Source organism: Cyanistes caeruleus, chromosome 6, assembly GCF_971803275.1.
Source record: "Cyanistes caeruleus chromosome 6, bCyaCae1.hap1.1, whole genome shotgun sequence".
Classification (NCBI taxonomy): domain Eukaryota; kingdom Metazoa; phylum Chordata; class Aves; order Passeriformes; family Paridae; genus Cyanistes; species Cyanistes caeruleus.
The window spans coordinates 57,138,819-57,161,920 of record NC_141706.1 but is presented as its reverse complement, the minus strand read 5'-3'; the positions used below and the strand labels follow the sequence as shown (position 1 = coordinate 57,161,920).

At 36.4% G+C, this 23,102-nt stretch overlaps 1 protein-coding gene across 3 annotated transcripts in view; it reads right to left on the bottom strand.

Annotated features, from left to right (window-relative positions):
- The window catches only part of WDR25 (WD repeat domain 25), a 60,296-nt gene that overhangs the window by 32,548 nt on the left and 4,646 nt on the right, over positions 1-23,102 (bottom strand). The window lies entirely within an intron of this gene.

Here is a 23,102-nt window from a genome sequence, read left to right as displayed (position 1 = left end):
TTTTCAGATGTGCTGAACGCTTGTTTCAGGAATGTTTAAAGTGTTCTAGGGAACATATTTTAAATGGCATCCTTCTTCCTAATCTAGACACGGTGAAAGAAGTATGTATCAATGCTGTTATTTGAACATTTACAGATTTCCACTAGCTTTCTTCTTGCAGCAGTTGTAACTCAAAATACAATTATCTTACTGATCTGAAGGGAAGAACCAACTCTATCATTGCTTTAATATCTGAATAAGAGAATAAGAATTTGTATTTGGATAGCTTATTTCTAACAACCCTTACTACTGTAGAAGCCAGGAGAATGGAAAGCAGAAAAAATATAATAAATTCAATTAGCTGAGACAGCCAGCATAAGGTCTAAATTGTTATTTTTCCCCTAAAAATTTAATATTAAAATGTCACAAGTGTATTAATCAAACTAATGAGGTGTAAAAACTTCTCTTTTACAAAATAAAGAAAAAATAAAAAACAAAAACCCAGACAAACAAACAAACATCCCAGAAACAAAATCAAACTAAACTCAAAAATAACCCAGTATATTAGACATAAGATAATTCTAATTTTGTAGGGGGCTTTATTCAGGAAGAAGCATTTTAAGTTATAATACTTGTGGCATACTAGTTGGCACTACTACTAGGAACTACTCAGTGGTATAAAACTGATTTGCACACATGTCAAAAGCTTTAATCCTAGAAAATCCAAAAAAGGTTAAGCACAAGTACTACATGAGCTTCATGCCAATCGTGCCTATGTTCAAGGAATTTCCAATTATTTGGTGTTTTATTTTAATCTTCCCTCCCACAGAAACTCAGCAGCCCTTTCCCTGAGGAAGGTTCCAGAATTGCTAGTTGTGAAGTTTCATTTGGGTGGCTTTCCCATTAACAGGAAAATAAAAACCCAATCAAAAGTGCACTTCAAGCTGCCAGCATCCTATAAAATGACTTTAAGAAAACACTAATGGAGGAAGATAAAACATTGACATTTTCAGTTGGCAAAGACAGGACAAGACAAATAAAATAGAATTCTGTAAAAAGGAAACAAAAACTCCACACCACCATGGCAAGAGCTACCCATCTGATTACATGAAATAAAGAAATATTCTTGGCAAAGCTTGCACAACAAAAGCAACTACATTTAAATAGACCTAATGATTCCCCACTTCAAAAGTTAACCTGTAACATGAGGAAAATCTAATCAACCAAGGAAAAATGAAGACATAAATAATTTTAAAGTATACAAACTGTCTGGGGTTTTGCCAATATAAATAATTAATGTTGCCTCCACGGGAGCCTTTCAAGTCAAAACTGGCAAACAGACTTCTTCAGAAAGAAGTAAATTATATTTTAAAAATGGTAACAGTAAGACACTGAACAATACTGACATAAATATTTCAGACATTTCTATTAAAGAATTTGCAAATTATATATTCCCATTGTATCAAAAGTGTCCTCAGGACATACTAATCTCATCCGTGAAAACTCTTTTTTTAACTATTTGTTTCAGAAACGGAAGAAGTAAAGAAAACATGGACTCTGGTGAATTCTTATTTTTCGGATGGGATTCATGTCTGGAATTACAGACAGAAAGGTGGATAGCCGAAACCTCATTTCTCTTCAGTGGTTTCAATATCCTTTCCCTGTTAATTATATGCAGTTTCTGGACAAACAGGCTCAATCCTCCAGCGTTTCACAGCCCTCTCAGAGGGAGGCCTGCACACACAGGTGTTGTACAGCACCTACACACAGTTGGTGTCTGGATTAAATGCTGCTAAACACTCACGAGTAACACGTGCATGGATGCAGTAACATGGACTAGCAAAATACTAATAACATATTCAAACACTTGATTAAAGTAAGTGCTAATATATTACATAATTATTCAGAAGTAAGCCCTGCAGCTCTTATAAACTGAAGCTAGAGATTAGAATGAGTTTGTTTATAAAGGATGTTTACCTAAAATTAATATCTCTATGATAAGAACAGAAATACTGTTGAAGTATGAACAAGTTCAGGGTGAAATCTTGGTCTGACATGTCATTTACATGAAAACACAAAGTTTCAAAGTAACTCAGCAGCAGTTCTGAGTACTTTCATGACACAACAACTCCTTGTAAAATTTTCTTGTTCTTATGGCATATTTGTAGCTAAGCCTGTTGAGCTGAAATGGTTCCAGGTTTATACTGAACTGCTTCCATTCAATACCTGGGATTCACAAAAATAACAGGCAGTTTCTTTCAGGCTATTTGCACAGAGTAACATCAGAAGTGAATATGTAACAATTTATTTCTTCATGACTCCACACTTCCCAGTCACACATACACATGAAACTCTCCTCTTGGATGGCATATCAATTCCATTCACACATTATTGTTATTACACAATGCAGAAAAATTTTACAAAAGTCAGCCACTACCACATGATTGCTGAAAACAAAGATATACCTAATAAAACAGTCAAAATAAATCTAATACTTCCTTTATTTGGCAGAATGGTAACTTATAAGGTTTGTTATATTTAATAAGCAAATGAAAAAATTAAGTAGACTCCTTTAAATGAGAAGATAAAGTAGTATTCTATTTTTTAGTGTTATAATACTTCAAGGATCCAGGTCTTGCTTTAATTAGTATCTTTGATCACCATTTAAACAAAAGGGTCTTAAATTTGAGATGGTCTTTTTAAAGACATTTTTTTAAATTAAGCTCCAGAACATTTTTAAATGCTGGAGCATTCCCCCATTCCCTTGAAAATAAAACCACGTTTGAGGGGGTTTGGGGTGGGGTTTTTCTGTTGGTTGGTTGGTTTTGGCTTTTTTAAAATGTGTTTCATACTGCAATCATGGGCCATTTCATTGTTTCGTAGCATTTCCAGTGAACGTCTAGTTAAGATACAGCAGCAAGCTTTGAGTTTTAGGGGCACAAGGTCTACTGCAGTGCAGTGTGTTTGGCAGAGAAGTTTGTTTCTCTAAACAGAGATGAGGGTTATGAGTTTCATATATGCATTTATTTTTAGTATCACAATGTAATGCAAGGCACGTTTGTATTAGAACAAGAATATGTTACAAAGCGACAAAATCAGTTTAAACAAATTAAAATCAGCAGGAGCTATAGATCTTATTTGTTTAATGAAGGGTACCAGCAGCACAGGTTCACCCCCAAAAAAATAAAAAAATATTGAAATAAGCTCAGTAAGATGATCTTGCCACTAAAAATACTTTCAGGAAAGTGGGCAACTGAAGAGAAGTACTAACACAACTGAGTTCCTTCGATATCATCTGAATTTCTCTGCAGGAATGACTGACACTCCAGCAGGGGAATGTAACCAAAAACTGAGGAGACATGCTGAAGAACCTAAGAACTATCATATTTTATCAACTTTGTCAGCCATAATCAAGCTGGCAAAGACAAAGAGGGATGTGAAAAAACAACCTAGTTTCTGGTAATAAGTATTAGAGCTTTCATTAATATGTCAGCTAGAACCTACAGTACACAACTGTTCAAAACACAGCCATCATACAGTTGCTAGCATGTTTTATTAGTTACATTTCTTGACAGTATCAAGTTCTGAGTAAACTGACATGCCTATTTTCATTATTTTTAATGTTTTTTTTTTCTACATTGGCAAATGAAATCTTTACAGTTCGAGTTTCCTTTCTTGGAACCAAAATATCATTAGTAAGAAAATTCTCCTGAAACTATTTTATTTTCCTTTAAAAATTTCAGGGAAATAAATTACGCAGTTAGACTTTCAAAACACATTGATTCCTTCTACAAAGCACAGATTTGTTTGTTAGAATGTTTTATACCACATCATTTAAAAAAAAATTGCAGACATTCTCAGAATAAAGTCTTCACTAAATGATATCAAGATCTCTAAACACACTGATCATTCTTTTTACTTTTATTCTGGCAGACAGCTAGTTTTCCAGGTCCTCCATTGTTCTTAAAAAGGAAAGATTCCAAAGGAATAGAGATGCAATAGACATTAAGAGCAGCATTCTTTCCCCTGTTCTAAGATTTGGAGAAACACTTTGTTTTTCATTGCTATGAGACCACTCCAAGTGGAGCCCTGTTGCCTAAGAGTCGTTTAAATACCAGCAGGACTTGTGGGACAGCAGCAGAGCTGGCAGCAAACAGCCTTGGACAGAGATGTCAGCTCAGCACCCCCTGTACCGGTACCCCCCTTCATTCCTGGTTTCACCACAAACTCTGCAGCACCAAGACCTCAAGTGGAGATGAATGAATCAGTCATATTACACACAACACTTGCTCATCCCTCTAAAAGTCCTGGAAGATGCAACCTCTGAAAACTACACTAATTTAGACACACGGAGAACTGCAAAAATCTGAACATATATTTGAATATGGGTGTGGGACCCATATTATCATACATTTGACTTTGGCTACATATTTTAATGTCCAAATGAATCAGTAATGCAGGGCTGCCCATGACAGCTTGCAGTAGCATTTTACTGTAGCTATACTGCACAATTAAAAACAAGCTGGAGTCATCTTTACCTTCAGACGAAGAAACATCAGAGCCCCCTCTGGCAGCTGTACAACTTTGACATCTTGATTTGTTTCCACAGGAATAGCCTTGTCCTGCAGTTCAGAAACAGGGCTGGAGGGAAAAGATGGCTGCAAGCCCACTGTTTGTTGCAGTAAAGGTCTTGAAGTAAGAGCAGATATCTATTTTCCTTACCCAGAGCAGAATACATTTTGATAAATACAACAAGCATTTTGATTATTTAAGTGACACTGAGGATAATGCTAAATTTTAGTTGTGTAGCAGAGATAACTTTGTACTGAAATTGGGTTAGCCAGAACAAAAAAGTACTGAAAAACCAGGTAATTTATTTGGATAGTATTTTTAAATTAAACTGAAAATTTTTAAATTGCTTTGAAGAATATACCTAGCCTGAAGGCTGCAGGAATAAATTTTGGCTGAGGTCTTCTCAAGATTTTTCTCAAGATATTATTTACCAGGATAGATGTACAATATAGGAACCTCTATTTTTTCTAGTTATACTAGGGTCACCCAGACTGAGAATTTTTCCAATTTTTCTTGAGGAAAACATTCTGCTTTACTACAATTCTTGTACTAAGTTATTATGTATCTTTAAGCACTGGGGAAATTAATGGGAAAAACAGAAGTTTTTGGTCCAAGTGGCAAGAGTCTCTCAGTGTAAGGTTTGGTCTCCTGCTTCCCTGGAACAAACAAATGTTCTGCCTTCTAACACACACATGGAATTGCTGCATGTGAATGGGAAACACTGCTTCCTGTGTCAATTAAAGAGCCTCCAGACATCTCCTAACACAAAGCTGCCTCCCATAATCCTCACAATGACAATTCCTCGCAGGGAGATCTCAACGAGGTCCAAATCTCTGCAGCAGGAATTCCTGCTCAGGTGGTGGGTCTCCACTGGATGTGTCAAGGTAAATATGGATGATATGTAGGCTTCTAGTATGAAGTCTGTGAAAAATACTGTTAAGCCTTGGAAGCTGAGGAGCGTCAAAGAATGAGCAACATGGTGAGATTCAAGTGATTTATTTTATTAAGGATATTTGCACTTCCTGGCCACTTATGAGGAGTGTAGGAGGCAGATGCCTCAAACACATCAGGACCTCTCAAAGTTACATATTTGATTCCCTGGATATTCAGTGTCTCCTATAAGATCTGGTGACTCAAACAAAACAGTTTGCTCCAGAGATGGGGATGGCCATCTTGTGTGCAGCAGCACACACACATTAACCCTCAGCAAATTCCTGACTTTTAAATGTAATAGAAAAATTCTGCTCTGACACAGTTATCTAGAAAAGTTTTAAAACAACTTGTCCTTTCTATTTTTTATTTTTTTTCAGCTCCCCTCCAAGCACCTAGCACAGTTCAGTTTTCTTCACCCAGCACAGCCATCACCATTACTCAGCCTTGGCCCTGAGGTGGGGCCAGGCACAGTGCAGGGCTTGTGACCATGTCTTGTTTACTGTACCAAGAACAGCTTCACCTTCCCTTCCAGCTTTCCCACATGTTCTGTTGTTCATAACAAATATATTTTACTTCTACATTTATCTCCAGCATGCTGGGGCCATTACACACATTTCCACCCTTCATATCCGTGTGTCTCTACACTAAAGAGAGCGACACTTTGGGTTTGTTTCCCCAAGTAGGTAATGCCCCCACCACCATTACTCCAACTGTCTCAGGTACACTGCAACTTGACTAATTCACACCAATTTTAGCACAGATATACAACACTGGCTGTGTCATGCTATTTTCCTTTTAAGTATATTCCTTTTTCAAATGAAGTGAATATAGCAGCTTGTCTTCACCAAGCAATTTATACAGCATCAACACACATCATTAAAATACTCAGATTTTTATTTTTTTCTTTTAGGGAACTCAAGTATCTACATATTAGCAGCTTTACATAAAACAAAACTAATTATCTTTTGTTATTTTACATATCTATGTTACTTTATGTTATGTTAAAGTATGTTACTTTACATATCTATGCAAAACCCCAAAAAAGGGGCCTGGCATTCATGTGACAAATAATAGAAGACTGCAAATATGTTTAATATTCTTTGTAATATAGCTCAGTTCCTAGAACATCATTTAGATTGCCCTACGGAGTTTCTGTACTTTCTGCTTTATAACATTTAATCTCTCTCCTGTGAAATCTTGAAGAACAACCTATTCCATAAGTCAACCAACAGAAAGTTATTGACAATGATTTCATGAAGAGCTTTGTCCCAAAGGGCATTGGTAGGTAATTTGCAAATCTAATGTACATCTAGTCAGCAGAGGGTTTTCAATCCTCACTTACATTCCTTCAATGTAGTATAGTGATTCAGCCCATCTGAAGTTGAACAAGAGATCTTTAATTATGTTTTTCAGCAATACAAAGCACAACAGTTTGCATCAAATTTTAAGATTCAAAAAATAACCTTAAAAGGACAACTAACTTTTTTCACATTCTGCACAAGGCTTTGGTAAATAGGTTTTTCCTTATTAATAGGTTCAGGGTTGTTTATTTTAAGAAGAAATTCAAAAACATCAAACACAGATACAATATTCATTTGAAAAATGCAAGATTTTTTTTTTTCTTAAAGCCAATAAGTATATTGTACTTCATTTGCCTTTCATTTTCTTCATAAGCTGAAGAAAAACTACAGCAATTTAAGACACAAGAAGCTGTACATCAAAGAGAGATTATTACTGTAGTCCAAATGTTTCAAAGCTAGTTTCCAGATGTAACTTAGTTTTTAAATTTAACTAGGAGTACAGCTCAAATGAGAAGTCCTGCTACACAAGTGTGGGTGGAAGCATCTATAAATACTCAGAACTGTAAATGTTAAAAAGTATCTACTATGCTCTCCAGCAATAGTTTAGAAATTAGGTAACAAGCTTGCATGTTTGTTGTGACTTTCTCATATTATAGAGATTGTATCACTAACCTTCATTTTACAGCTGGTGTAAGAGCATGCCTTTGCAAATGGAAATTAAAAAAATAGCTCCTGCTAAAAGCCTAGGACCAGATTAAAAGCAAACTTTCTCCACATGGATGTTGACTTCAAATTATGAATTACTGACAGAGTTATCAGAGTTATATGAACATACTGACACCTGCAAACATTGCCTGGCATTTACACAGGATCCAATTAAGTTATTTTTAACTAGAGAAGTAAATGTAATATTTAGTAAAATACACACCACTGCCCTCGCCTGTTTTGTTCTAAAGCCAGAACACTCTTCATTTAGCGAGCAATAATGCATAGGTGTGGTATTCTATCAGTAGGGGCTGCCTCTGATTACATTCCCATAGTGCAAACCTACTTGGTCAGCACATGGGTGCAGCAGCACCATGAGAACTCCCAGTCAAGCTCAGCCCAGAGAGATACCTGTGTATCCCAGCAGAACATCACACCAGCCCCACTCAGCAGCTTTGACACCCAAGCCAGCTTGACTGCTCTGGGCAGCACAGCCCTGAAACATGCACACAAACCCAAAGGACACCACAGGCTCCTGAGTGCTCAGCTCCTTGGCACCACTGCAACATAAACATTTAAACAATGCAGCCTGGGGTACAGCATTTCTCACTGCAGCAGCAGTACAGCACACCTACAGAAAGTGTTACTTCACCTAGAACACTTCATTGTATTTACTTCACTGCCACTGCAGACTTATAGAACAAAGAATTTCAAAATTAGAACTTAATGCAAATAATTTGGGGTTTGGCTTACTTGAAAATTCTAGTAGCATTGTAGGTGACTATATACTGGCACAAATTTAAAGAGATTAGTGACCGGTTTTGATTAAATCTTTCAAGAGTATTTAAATCATATTTAAGCACATAAATGCAAACAATTTCTAAAATAAACAAGGAATGTCAACAGCTCAATACCAAGTTTTTTGATAATCCAGACTCTGTACTGAGATACCCAAGAGTAGATTTCTCAAAGAAGAAAGGAGCCCTTTATGTATAAAGGCAGGAGAAAAATGTAAGCAAAAAATGTTTTGTTTCAACCCTTTTGGCATAGCAGATACATGGGTGAAAGCTTTTTGACATCATTACCAGACCATTCAGTTAGAATGGGTCTATGATGTTACCCAAATTACTTAAAATTAAAACCTGGTGCTTGTGAAAAGCTTGTTTTCTCCAAGTCACTCTACAAATGAAAAATTATCATTGGGAAGTTTCCCCAGTGAAGCCTTTACCAATTTCAACACTATTTTCACATAACATGTTGAAGACCCTTCCACAATCAGATTATCAGATTCACTTTTTTATTTTAGCTTCCTATTACTCAATGTCCCCCCCATTTGTGTTGCCATCACTAAAACACTTCTACTGCTTGAACAAATATTCATCACTCCCCTTGGTTATGCCTTCATGTACCTGCAGTTATCTCCACTTCCACAGCACAAAGCACAGATAATTAGTTTAATTAATCTTCATGGCTTTTTTCTAAAATTTAGTAGCTTTTCTTCCTGTCCTCTGAACTAGTTTGAAATTGATGTCTGAGAGATCAAACATCAGCTTAGCATATTGTAAGTACTGTCTCAAATTTAAAACTTAAAGTATTTCAGGTACTATATAGAAAAACATTATTCTGAAATGTAAGCTACAGATTACTACCAGGATTTCAATGGATTCTCCATTCACACGGGTTAATGAAATGTGCAGGCAAAGAGAATATGAAGTTTTTAAGTAAAAGCAGTCGACAATTGAGGTTTTCTGCTAATTTAAGGCTCTTTTTATATATATTTAAACATATATATATTTTTAATATACATACACATATGCACATGTAAAGTGCACTGCTGCAAACAAATCAAAAGAAAGATTCGCTATTGAAGAAAGATTTATTTTAATGGAAAAACCTTGAAGAGAATCCTTGGATATTGAAATAAAATTTCTACCTGAAAAGTTGTGAAGAAAAATGGAAGAGGGAACATAGAAACTTGACTATAGGGAACATTTTCTAGGATCTATGAATGTTTTTTTTTCTGGTTGCAGTACAAGCTATCTTGGGATGTAGAATGCTTTCTGCCAAGAAAAAACATCCTTAGAGAGAGAAAAGCATACAGAGCCTAAGTGCTATGACTGAAAAAAAACCCTTCTGGTATTATCATAAGCCACATTTCTTTAGCTGAAGATGTCAACGCACCTTTGTAACACCTCATGATGGATCTAGTCTGCCAGTCTAATTTGCTACTGCTTCTCTTATGCTGCCAAAGAAAAAAAAAAATCAACTGCTTGTTTTTTTGAAAAAAAAAAAAAATATTATGCACATCACAGTTCAGGTGTTAAATACCAAATGGAATGAAATAAGTGATTATCTGGGCTGCAGTGGTACAGGTAAAGAGTACAGAGGGCCTAAGCAACTGCAACACTTAAAGAATGATTTAAATAAAATCTGGATTTTATACCGAGAAACCTTTAGAAGCAAAATACATTTTTCAAAGTAGGTAAGAGAGATTCCATAAACATAAGTACTACCTTGAGTAATTATTGTTAATTAACTAGCGATGAGGCACTATTTCCAAATGTGACATTTAAAGCACATAATGTGATTGTGAATATTCACAAAGATAATTAAGTTCATCTGCTTCAAGTCCTTGATTTCAGCACATCTGAAAACACCTCTTAAACTATCATTAGACCTGTAATCAAGTATTTTGTTGCTCAGGAAAATTGCATGCCTTTGCTTACCTGCTAATATTGGGATATGTATTCAAATGCCAGTATGTGGCTTTTGATAAGAAACTCTCCTTCAGGCAAACACTAAGGGAAAAAACCCACTAATTCTGATTGTTTTCTCAGAAGGGACCATTACAATTTAATTCCTCACACCATCATATGGAAACAAAACCAAAAGTTCCTGAGTTTCCCTAACAGAACTCAAGATCATAAGACTGACGTGTGCCATACCTGACTGAAAATATTCATCATCAAGTCAAAGGTATCCCCAATGCACACACTGAGGATACTATTCATGTTAGGTTGCATACTTTCTTCCATCTTCCTTATAACTAGGTCCATTTCTCTAAAAAAGAAAAAAAAATTAAAAGCAACCAAATTCAGGGATGAAATACAATGTATAAGGTAAAAATGTGAAAATCAGAAAATGCACTGACTTCATTCTGTTGGAAAAAAAGTTTTAATCATTACTGTCTTCAGGGGCAGAAGGAGACTTTGATCATTAACTCTGATCTTGGTCTTGATCAAGACCTTCTTGGAGAAATAAACTCTGAAAATAGGAAAAAAAAAATGACCCCAAGAACAGAATGTCGGAAGAGTCATGACTTGGTGTTTTGTCCTTTGTTATTTTAAGATTAAAGACAGCTTCTTTCCACTAGAAAAGAGATTAATGAATAATGTGCTCCAAGATGGAGAAGAAACATTTAGACAGCGTTCTAAAGTACAAAAGGTTAAATTTACTCTATTGCTCTCCAATTATTTGACATAGAGGATTTTTAATCAGTCAAAACAAGAGTGTGGATAATTATATACTATAAGGGTGTCCTACTGGTCTGTATCTCTCAGCCCAGTATGAATAGCAGTTATATTCTATACCAGAAAACTCTTCCTGATCAAACTTTTATCAAGGATTATGTTTGAAGAGAAAAATAAGGCAAAACCTTCTTAAAAAAAGAAAAATATAATGTTCTTAAGGTGCATAGTGCCAAGAAACTCCTGACCTTGTCTAAAAGCCAGTTCCTGCTGCTGCCTGGCTGCATTAAGTGCAGATTTACTGTTCTACTTCAAAGGCCATCGTAAGCACCGGCAATGCCAGCTGCCAGGAGAACAGAGGGGATGAGACACTCTGTGCCACAGGTCATTAACCCCAGTCAGCACCCTGCTCATACCACCAGCCAGCTGGACTTCACTTCAGAGGCTACCATCCTCCAGGAAAGTTGGTCCATTCCTCAGCAAAGAAGAACACCTGACCCCAAATACAGCATGTATCTCATGCAACCAATCCAAGGCTTGTTAAGAACCTCCTCATGAGATCTACATGTCACCCACCTTCCCCAATATCTGTTTCCTTAGATTATAAATAGACTGAGAAAACAAGAAGAAAGTTCTACAGACTCTGGAGATTAACAGCTGAGAATTACGACCATGTTGCTGCACTCCTACTAAAGACACGAGTTCAGATAAAAGTGATCTTCAACCAAACTAATCAATAAAATCATAACTGTAGTTCTCTTCCAAGTGCTCAAAGTATGTTTCAGAGAAAATCAACCTACTCTGGATTATTCAAAAGAAGAAATACAGGGGAATACTAAAACTTCCTTTCCCTTTCCTTATTCTGTGCAAGAACACCAAAATGCTGTTGAAACACTTTCTTACAATTATTTAGTAGCAACCTTTGGCAAGGTTCATGAGGAATTATTCTGTTCCCAGATAAAGCAGTCAGCAAAATAAAACAGGGGTGGGAGACTACACCACACTAATTACTACTACACTACCATTACTACCACCAAGCATAACAGGTAAGCCCTAAGGCAAGCCAGGTTGCCAAACTGGCATTACTTGAAGGCCAACTGCTCCAGTGCACATCCTCTAAGCTACTGACTTTTTAAAACCCCCAGAGCAGTGGGTTACTGCTTTTTGTAACAGGACAACCAAGGAATAGAAAGATTAAATAAAAAGTAAAATTATGTCACTAGTATTTTCTCCTATTTTATTTGTAAGTATGACAAGATAATGTCTTCAGGCATTTCAGGGGTATAAATATCTATGTTTCTGATGCTCATCATTGAATTTACATTAAATTAAGAGGAAAGCAACAGCTTAAAACATGTTTTTCAATTGAATTCATCTGCTTTACAGAGATAGTATGATGGTATTGGACCATATACACCATAACACATAGATTATTGTATGCTGTTTTCTCAAACCATTTTAAAATCCAAATTAGGTATCCTCTGAATTATTGCAGAGATTTGTACTAAAGCAGCCTAGAAATTAACACCCTATGTATTAGGCAGTCCAAATGAAATATAAGAAACTCTCAGCCAAAACATCAAATACATCTCAAGAACAGTTGAGCAAAGTCAGACCAAACAGCAAGATTCACACCAACAGAGACTTCTTTTGATGTTTTAGTCATCTGTACCAGTCAATCTTTTTTAGCTAATTCCTACTATTTACAAGAGAGATGGGCTTACCAAATGCTCAGTCACATGACAAGCTGACAAAAAAGAGAGAAAATTGGAAAACTAAAAGAGATCCAATATTTTTTACCCTGAAGACCGGCAACCTTTACATTATATGCAATGCTCACAAAAAAAACCAATTTGTAAATAAGCATATATATCCAGTAAAGGATATTGAAAATCATCAGTTATTGAGGACTCTCCTTCTCAAAAGCAGTTTCTGCCATGCCATCAATCGTCATCTTTTAACACAGTGTGTTCTTTATTGTGCAGAAAGATTCTGGGACAGCTACGCCTGAAGCTTATCACAAGTTTTCCATAAACCATTGACTCTGAGGAATATGCTCATATAGATCACATTCTCAGCCAGCTAAAAGTTATGAGCGTGACTAGGTTTTCCTGTAGCTACAAAAAAGCAATTGTACATTCATGCTGGGCAGACAGTGCAAGAGAGTAACTTCCCACACACACCAAAAAAGTGAAGAATTTCCATCAAGTTTGCCGTTAACCTTTAAGTGTTTTGTGACTAACCAGTGCACTATGGCTAACCCTGTGGATGTTCCTCAAATGGCAAGTTCCTGGAAAACACAGAAGTGAAAATAAGTTACAGTATCCTTATAGATCAGCTAGTGATTCAAGCTATTGTTTGTTCTAGAATATGAAAAATCAGAATTATTTTAGCATAAGACTAAGTATAGCAAAGATACTTAAATCCCCACCCCTGCTGCATATTACATATCCACAAAAAATTTACTTCAGATACATTAGCTACATTGCACACAGCAGGAGCCGTATTTGGGATGACATGGTTCAAGCAGAGCAGTTTGACACACATATTCAAGTAATTCAGAGAAACATGTATTTAATGACAGGCAGCTATTAAGAATTACTTTTAAACCACTAAATTCCTACTGCTGCCCCTATGTGGGAGAAGAACATGGCATAAATTTGGCAGCTTTTCATCAACTTCAGAATGCAGTGCAGAGCATGTAGTAGTGTGTTAAGAATAGCACCTGTGCTCACAACACCTAGAAGTACAAACCCAGTAATGGTTCCTAGCAGACAGCTTTCACAGAAAACACTTCAGCAATCAAGATCTTACCAGCAGGCAAAGGAGAAGAACTTCAAATGTATTGCAGCTCTCCAGGAGATAATTAGCTAAATTACTATAGCCACTTATTAAATAACCTGGTTTCCCCTTCATCTCTATGAATCATATTCATTAGCATCAATCACTTCTTCAAGTCACAAACATTTATGCTCTATTAAAAGCAGGGATTCCTCATAAGTTCTAGACACCTTAATTTCAGACTTAGAGCACTTTGGAGGCAAATTGCCTTAAGTATCCTCAGTTCCTACAGGTAAGGAAGGACTGGCTACTTTGACAAGCATATCCCACAGACACTTGCATCCCACAGATTGGGAACATCCACTACTGGTGTAAGAAGTGCTGCTCTATTCAGAACACAAGTCTTAGCAACTTCACTCCCAATTTCTGAAATACTGTGTGTCTACTCCTGCTGATCTGGGACTTATTTCTGAAAACAAGAAGGAAAAAACCACCATAGACAAACTCCTTTTAGTTTTATGTTTTTTTTCTTAAGCTTCAGTTATACAGTAGCCATCAAAATTCAAACCATAGCTGTTTGTACTGTACCTCAATACTATCATACCTTTTTAATATAAAACTGCCAATCAGCTAAGGCTACTCATGTGCTCTACAGCTTTATATTGATTTATGTACATATATAAAACCAGATACCATAAGACACCATCTTCTTCACACAGTCAATAAAATAAAGTACAAACGAAACAAACAGAAAGGAACGATTAAACCTGTCCCATTCTTGCATGCTATCCACTGGGAGCACCTGGCACAGCAGGGACAACAGCTATGGACAAGTTCTGGTGACCCAACCATCCGATGAGTGGCAGCTGTTCATCAGCACAACAGAGCTGGACACTTTCAGCTGTGCACCCACTGTTAATGAATTTGTGCAATGGCACACAGCAACACATCACTGCAGCAGGTCTAAAAATAATGGTAGAGAGTTGTACTTAGGGACTAATTTCTGCTTCAAAGAAATTACCTGAGTCAAATTTACAGGCAAATTCTGTCCATCCCCAATGTTAACCAGGTGATTTTCTTGTTTTAAAAAGTAACTTCTGCAGTATTACTGCCCCACCCTGATTGAGAGTACTATCTGAGAGGCTGTACACAGTTAGTGATTTAGAACAGCTATCTGAAAACCTGAGCTTTAATGAATCTTGCATTTATCAGTCAGCCTGGGCTAGTTACATTTTCCTTACAACTTCATTCTTTCAACTAAAAAATAAACCATTTATTATTCCCAAGGCTACTGACAGTGTTAATAAGTGGAGGGGGGGGAAAAATAAAACACAAACAAGAACAAAGAGAAAAACCCAAAAAATTAAAACAAAATATTAAAGATCCTCTTCTTTGGAAAATATAAATGCAATCCTAAACCCACTGATGTCAGTGACATAAGCCAGTATTAAACATGAAAACTAGTTATTTAATTATGGAAATAAACTATTAATTATGTCAAGCAGCTATGTGTCTTACTAGCAATGAGGACATTTTAACTAGCACCATTTCAGTACCAGCGAGCAGAATAAGATTGAACTACCTAATTAATTTTAATTTCTTCTGCATTGTTAACATAGTGCTAGCTTTAACATGTTTATATGACTATGTCAGCCCTAACCACCTGCACCCCTAACTCCCATCCTTTCCATAGAAAACCAGCTGTGTCCCTCCCTCAGCAGATAAAAATACATGCAGTAGTTCACAATGCGAACTAGTTCACAATGTTCAGGATGAGAAAAATTCTTTTAAAGAAGGAATTATTTGGAAAGAGGCAAGGAGACTAGAGAACAGGACAGATTCCTAATTCTGACTTCAGGAAGCAAGGTGTTACACAGCTGGCACATGCACAAGACACAAGCACATGCAGCCTTCACTATCACGCCCAGTATTCCTAATCCATCAACCAACCAAAACATCTGAGAAAGGCAGAAGTTTTTATAACATTTTCAGGTATGCCCTAGAAGAAAAACAGCAGTTTTATTATTATAAAATAAAACCTCCACAAGCACAGTGAAGGTAAAGATCAGCTGTAACAATCTAACCAGACATCACCCAGCACGCACGAGCTGGAAGACAAACCCAACACAATTCCACACCAGCCGCAAAATGCTTTTTCTTTGAAGAGAGATGATTACTGCAATGAAACATGATATGTATGATAAAGGACAGTAAGTCATTAGTTCCATAGTAATGAAGCAACTTCTTTGAAGAACAAGGGGTTTTCTAATGTTTCTTTCTCCTATAATTTAAAGGGAATTTATAATTTGTTTTCATAGAATAAATACATGGCAAAGGCATCAATTAAGTTACGAGGCTTCATTCAAAGATCAGGTTTCAGCAATCCTTGGTACATTCACTGGTATTATGACCTTAAAGATGCAGCTATATGATGCATACTAAAAATAAAATCCACTTTAAAAAAAGCAAGGACATGAACATACTGAAAAGAATAGAAACTTCAGGAAAACTCTTTCCAGCCCTGATGCCAGATCAATCCTACACAAGTAATCTCTCTATAGAACCTGAAAAAGTAGAGCAAAATTTCTCAAAAAGTTGTTTCCTTGACAACATTGACAAACCATGAAGGGTAAGGAATCAAAGTCATAAGATGCCTTGTGGCTTTGTTAGCAGATTTTTTTAAATATATAGCAGTATGGGAGATGCTGCTATAAAGCCAGATTTCTAGAAAAGAAGCAAAGTTAGATTGGTGTGATTTATATTTTCAAACAGCAAAAATATTCTGAATTTCTTAACTGTTACAAAAAAATTGAGACACTCCCATAATATATTACAGTCACTTAAAACTACTCTAGCTCACTTTTTTTCCCACATATCAAAATCTTGACTTTTTCACCAGCAATCTTACTGACACACCCAGAATGGGGATAACACCATCATATATCTCTCCCATCTCAGCTGACATTCTGCCACTAGACTGCACAGCAGCTGCCCACACAGATCCTGTAACTGGAGAGTTTACCTTATGACATTACCAGTTCAGCTTCTTTAGAGGCACTGCTCCACTGACATCTCTAGCCCTGACCCTCTTCACTGGCAGGCTGGCTGTGCTGGAAAAAGCACAAGGTTGCTTTATCCTCTGCTACTTCAGAGACACAAGAAATACCTGGAAGAGCTCCCAGAAGAAAGGAAGTGCAGAGCTCACCCATTTGGGACAGATGGATTGCTAAGAAACAAGTCAGATAAACACTTTCAATTCCTCATACTTCTGCAAATAATGATACAAGTAACCCAAACTCTATTTAGGTAACATAAGAGAATAGAATCCTTTCTTCCACATCACTGTTAAGGATATTTAGTTCTCCATGCTTTCGCATTTCCACAGGAAAAAAGGTTTGTGAAATAATACTGTCACAACAACTGTGTTATCCTGTGCATCTCACCTGTGGCCACTTTGCACCTGTTGATCAGTGTCAACCAAATTTCACAGAAGACCTCAGTATTTTTCCCTCAAGGCTTAATCATGCTAAGCACCTGAATAAAAGAGAAAAACTCTGACGAGGATTTGTAGTCAGACTCAAAATACAGACAGGCTTCTGTAACTTCCATGTTCTTGGAAGAACTTTTCTTTTCTAAGATTTTCTTTAAATAGTTCCCAATTTATTTTTGTGGGGGCAGGGGGGAGCACAGGCATACTAGCTATACTCTGAACTATCCATCCCATTCTTCTCCCCCACAGCCACATCCTCTAACACAGCCATAAAGCTTCACAAGAACACTTGGGGTTATCACTTTTGCATTCTTTAAGGATATCCTAAGTCAGGAGTCATTTCCAAGTGGAAAAAAAACCTCATGACATCACAAAGCTAAAACCTCACCCAGAAGCTCACTGAGAGGCTCACTGCATCTCTGCCCTCCCCCTTTTCTTCAAATGTCAGTCTTCATATAAGTGTTAAAATAAATTCTAATCCAAAGCAGTACTGAATTTAGTTCTTGTTAGTGCAGAAGGAAAGAAACAATGTCTTATCAAACCCTACAGAGATGAGGATGGTGCTATTTATACTCAAAGAAACATACTCCTTTGAAAAAATCCTTTGAGGCTTAAGAGTGTGTCAAACACTTTAGAACATAATAAAAACTACACAAGTCATCTCCAGCTGTGGATTCCGAAAAAGTGAACAAAGGCTTTACAAGGATTTCTGTTTCCTTGACAACAGCATCACTGGAAACAAGAAAATAATTAAAAAAATATATCTCTCTAACAGCAATCTCTACACATTATCAAGGTACTAAAATACCAAATGTGAAACAACTCTTACCCACACAAACCTTTGGGATGAAGAGACCAAAATTCACCACTTTCATGAACTGTTCTTTGCTGATATGTGTCACCAGCTTTTGCAGAACAATTGTGAGAGCTATCTATTACATCCTGACCTGGATTATCATCTACCCATGGCACAGCCAGAAGCTTTCACTGATGGTCAAGTACATTCCTTCCTGCATGACAATCCTTTCCTTACAAAAATAAGCATTATGGAGGATATTTCTCATGGAGGAGTATGAAATAATTTTGTTAGAAGAAGATCAAGGCATACAAAAAAGGCTGGTACTACTATGCATGTACCTATCACATAAGTGTACTGCCATCTTCATAATTAGCAACCTTAAAATCACTGGAAAAAAATATGCACAGTTCTAAATGGACAAGGGAAGAAGGCCAGAACCTTCATAAAGAAAAGTCTGTTTCAGTATTTCAGAACAGCCAATTTAGTAGCTTCTTCAACAAGAAAACAATGAGTTTTTTTTCCCACAGCTAGGTAAGCAGCACACAATATCCAGAATATGAGCATTTCCTTGCCACTTCCAAGATAATGGGGAGAACTGCTTGTTATTTTTAATATACATTACTTAAAATGTATCAACAGACATCTTCAAAACATTTCAAATAAAGAACATATGTATCAAATAGGATGACTTCCCAATTTGTCATCTTATCATCACCTACAGTTAAAGGAATGTTGCCACAACTAAATTTTAAAAATCAATCAAAGAGTTGCCCTACTTGAGGTACTAGCAGCATGATAGCTAATTCTGCTTAGTGAACAGTTTGAATCCAGCCTAGCTGTGACAGGGCTACAGCCATCTGACAGCTATGCCTGAGTGTACAGGAAATATGCTGGCAGCTTAAATTTATTCCTTAATGAACAGACAGGCCTGTGACAGAACAAGAAACACTGCCTATTCTGAGTGAATTGTGTACTGAAGATACAGTTGAAAACAGAAATATTAGATTTTTTTACTCTGAGGCAGGATAGTGGCCAGTAGCTAGGAAAATTGTGTTGCCACTATCTGTGCATACAGTTTATGGATTGAGGCTATCATCTTCTATAATTCAGTCCAATACAACAGGATCAAGAGTAACAAAATTCCTGGAATATACTACTGTTCCATCTTTCTCCAAACAGACACAAAACCACAAAATAATAAAATATTTTGAAAGTATGATTGAAAATTGTATTTCTTGTGGCATTTGACACACTCCAGGAACCAAAATCCATACATTAAATTTAATGAGTATAAGTAACATACCACTCTAAATCTAATGACCACAAAAAAGTCTCAGAAGACTGGAGCAGTATCTAGAAGAAATCTCTTGAGGTAGCAAGTTACAAAGATGAACTATTTAGGAGCTCAGAAATCCTAACTTGAAAATAAGCACAGACTAGAAAAGGACATAAGGGCACCACACACCTTTAACTTGTTCTTCTTTACACATCTACTTAGAGACTGACCCCTGGGCTAGACAGAGCCCTGATCTGAACCAGTATGGTTGTTATGTTCTTAACCATGGGGAGTCATCAATGCCCCTGTTCAAGAGGTTGATGTTATTAAACTCATCCTAAAAACTTTATACTTTATACTTTACTTGTGTAGATAGAGCTGTGACTAAATTAACATTCAACTAGGCCACTAGGGAACAAAATACGTAAGAAAAACTTGCAACAATGTATTAGAACACAAAAGTGCTATTAATATACTTTTTGCATACTCAAGAATTGCAGCATTTTCTTTCCTTGATCTTGTTTAACAATGGAGAGTGAAAGTGCTGAAAATTAAGAAATCCTCTGCAACAAACATAATACCTGCTGTGATGCTTTAAATAAAATATGAGAAACACAAAATTAACAGCTAACAGATGATTATATAAAGATGTTACCTTGAGTTAATTTGAAGGCAATAATAGAATAAAGGCATAGGATGCTGAAGTTATGAAAAATTGTTAAAAAGCTAAGTCCAGTACCAGTAACTACTGAAAATATTAACATCTGTGTGGCTCTGTGTGGCTCCAAATAAAAGACACTGACAGTGAATGCAGCATTGTGGTTTCTGCAACAGATAAATGTCTTTCAAGACACAACTTTTTTATGTTCTCTGCTACCAGAGGCAAAAAGCTGTATTCAGTGGTAACCTGTGATTCTGGATTCTGTATTTGGGGTTCTAAATCAGAAATACCTAAACAAGGCCTGATGTTCAGAAAGCATTCAATATCCACACTATGGGAACCAGGCATCTTTAACAGCAGTGATAACTCTCAACATTTATGCCAAAAAACCACAAAAAGAGTAGATGAAATATTAAATCATGAACACTATTTTGGTGTTTAAGCAGGAAAACCCAAAAATGGCAGTAGATGCCTAAAATTCATTTACAGCAGCTATTCAAGCAGAAGGTAGAGAAGTGTTATTCAAAGAAAACAAATTTAATCAGTTCAGACAACAATGTTTCACAGTCCTTAAAATACTTACCTAAACTAAAAACATACATCACTCACAACACAGCTAGAGTGTAACTGTGAAGAGCAGCACTGCCACAGTAAGAGCTCCCCATTCCCTTCAAATTTAAAATTTAGCATTAAATATTCTTGTATTAATGTTCCAGATTTGAAGAACTGTAGGTAATTTGCAATGCCTATCACTTCCCAGATGGAGTTCTGACTTATTTTCAGGGGTTTTCTTATACATTTAGCAACACATGCATAAACTTGTAACTTTGGTCTTTCAACACACAACATAGAGGCAAATATTAAAGTCTTTAAGTCTTAGATGCAGTTTAGTTCCCATCCCTTTCTAATATGCCGAAGTGCCCCATCTGCTGGTAGGAGCGTTACTCTAAAGAATTCCGTTCCTGAGCTGATAACTGATACTAACTTGAGATGTTTTAAATGCAGCAATACAAAAGAAATCAGATAAAATACTTTTAAAGAAAACCATAAAATGCTCTAACACAGTTCATTCATTCCTAACTATGCAAGATACTTTTACTAAATGCTTCTGATGACCTTCCAGCTCTAGGCTAATTCTTCAGACAACACAAACTGAAAACATCAACTCATTTATTTTAAATACTTTAGTATGACTTACACTGATTCATAAAGATATGTCAAAGAGCACTTTTCAACCTGAGAGAACATAAATGGAAGACTGTTCTTTTCTCCTGATCTAAACAGGACACACACACATACTTAAAAAGTAAAAAATGCACATAATCAGTTCCACATACACATTTTAGATATGTATCTGTGTGATACAAATTACTTAGTTATCTTCATGGGAATATGAATGGGGAATAGATGGGATTAGATGGGAATAAAAAATTATGATCACTAAGGTAAGTAAAGCAAGTGTTTCTTCCTTCTCCTTGCCAAATTAAAAAAAAAAAAAAAATCCTTTCACACAAGGGAAAATTATTAGTTTGTGATAAAAGAAGAAATTATTAAGCACATAAGAACAGATAAAATATACAAAAGTGGCTAAATACTACACAAATTGAGTAAAACTACAGAGCTCTGGCTCAAGCACCACTTAAACCACCACAGTCATCTCAAGTTAGAACATATATACAACCTGTGAAGTTTAAAAGGATGAGGAAAAAGAATAGTTGACCTGCATTTTCAATCAGTTTTTTTATGCCTATACCGGGAAATGTCCAACTTCAGGAAACATTAGACAGCCAAAATCAATCCCCAGAAGGTAAAGCACTGCTGTGACAGTCACCAGGGATTTCGGTGCCCGTGATCCCAGGAAGGGAGGGGATTTGGGAGCCTAAGAGCAGGTGAATCCTCGGTGCCACCGCGCCCTCTGCTGCCCAGCCCTGCCCGAGCACCAAGGAGCATCCATCGCTTGCTGCGCCTCTGCGAGCTGCCTTCCAGAACTTCAAGCCTGGTTTCAGATACTTCCTAAGAGTTACGTTATTCCTTTATTAACTTTTTAGACCAGCATGCTCTGAAGTGTTGCCAACACTAATATACTTGACTTATATTGAATTTTGAAGTTTTGGGAGCCCTAAAACACTCTGTTTTCTTCAAAAACTGGCTTTGCTGTCAATGACTGCTTCCAAGCAGGCATGGAAACACTGATTCAGAAAAACAGTTTTCCTTTATGCTTAGAGGACAAACCAAACTGGCCATTATTTCAACTTCTTAATAATTTTATATTGCAGGAACAACTTAAATTTTAGATTTTTATACTAAATTCAACACTTCACCTGTCAGTAAAATGAGGATCTGGAATAGTCAACAAACATTAAGCAGACGATATAACAATTTAAGACAAAAGGTCAAATTCAGACATCCAGACATCAGTATTGTACAACCTAAACTTACATTGCTAACAGAATAATAAACATTGCTGCTTAACAGAAACATCCATCAGCACCTTTTGCATATCTTAGTCTGTCCTTCAAGCAATAGCCAAGATATAAAAAATATACTAAAGACAGCTTGCAAAGAGAAACAAAGGTATTTTTTCTTCCATTTAATGTTTAAAAATCCTGGGGAAGAAGACAGAGGAACTATGTTGGTATGCTGGTACAAGGGATGTTCTTGTCCCTATTTAGAAAAGTTAACTAAAGTACTAAATTTTAGAAGCATGAAAATAATTGTGCCTGCCATGGTAAATACACATGAGATGCAATAAACCATGTCCTCCAGGAAAGGACACTTTTTTCTGTGCACTCTTATCAAAGCTATGTTCCTGTGCAAGGCCACTTCATTACTTGAACCTAGAGGCATGATCAGCCCTATATCTGGGAAAGCATACACACAAAATACCTTTATTACCCATTTTAAAATCAAAAGTTCATTGAACTGACTAAATCACCAAAGAACTGAAGACAAATTCATTAAAGCTAGGAGGAAAATTCACTCTGAGTATTGAGCAATTAACTCTTGAAACAAATTACAGTGGGAAGACCCCTTAGATCATGACAAGATGCCATTCTGAGATGCAAAATCAATCTGACCTGACCCACCTCCTCTAGCAGATGTCACAGAGGCCTGTCAGAAAGGTAAAGTTCTTCAAAA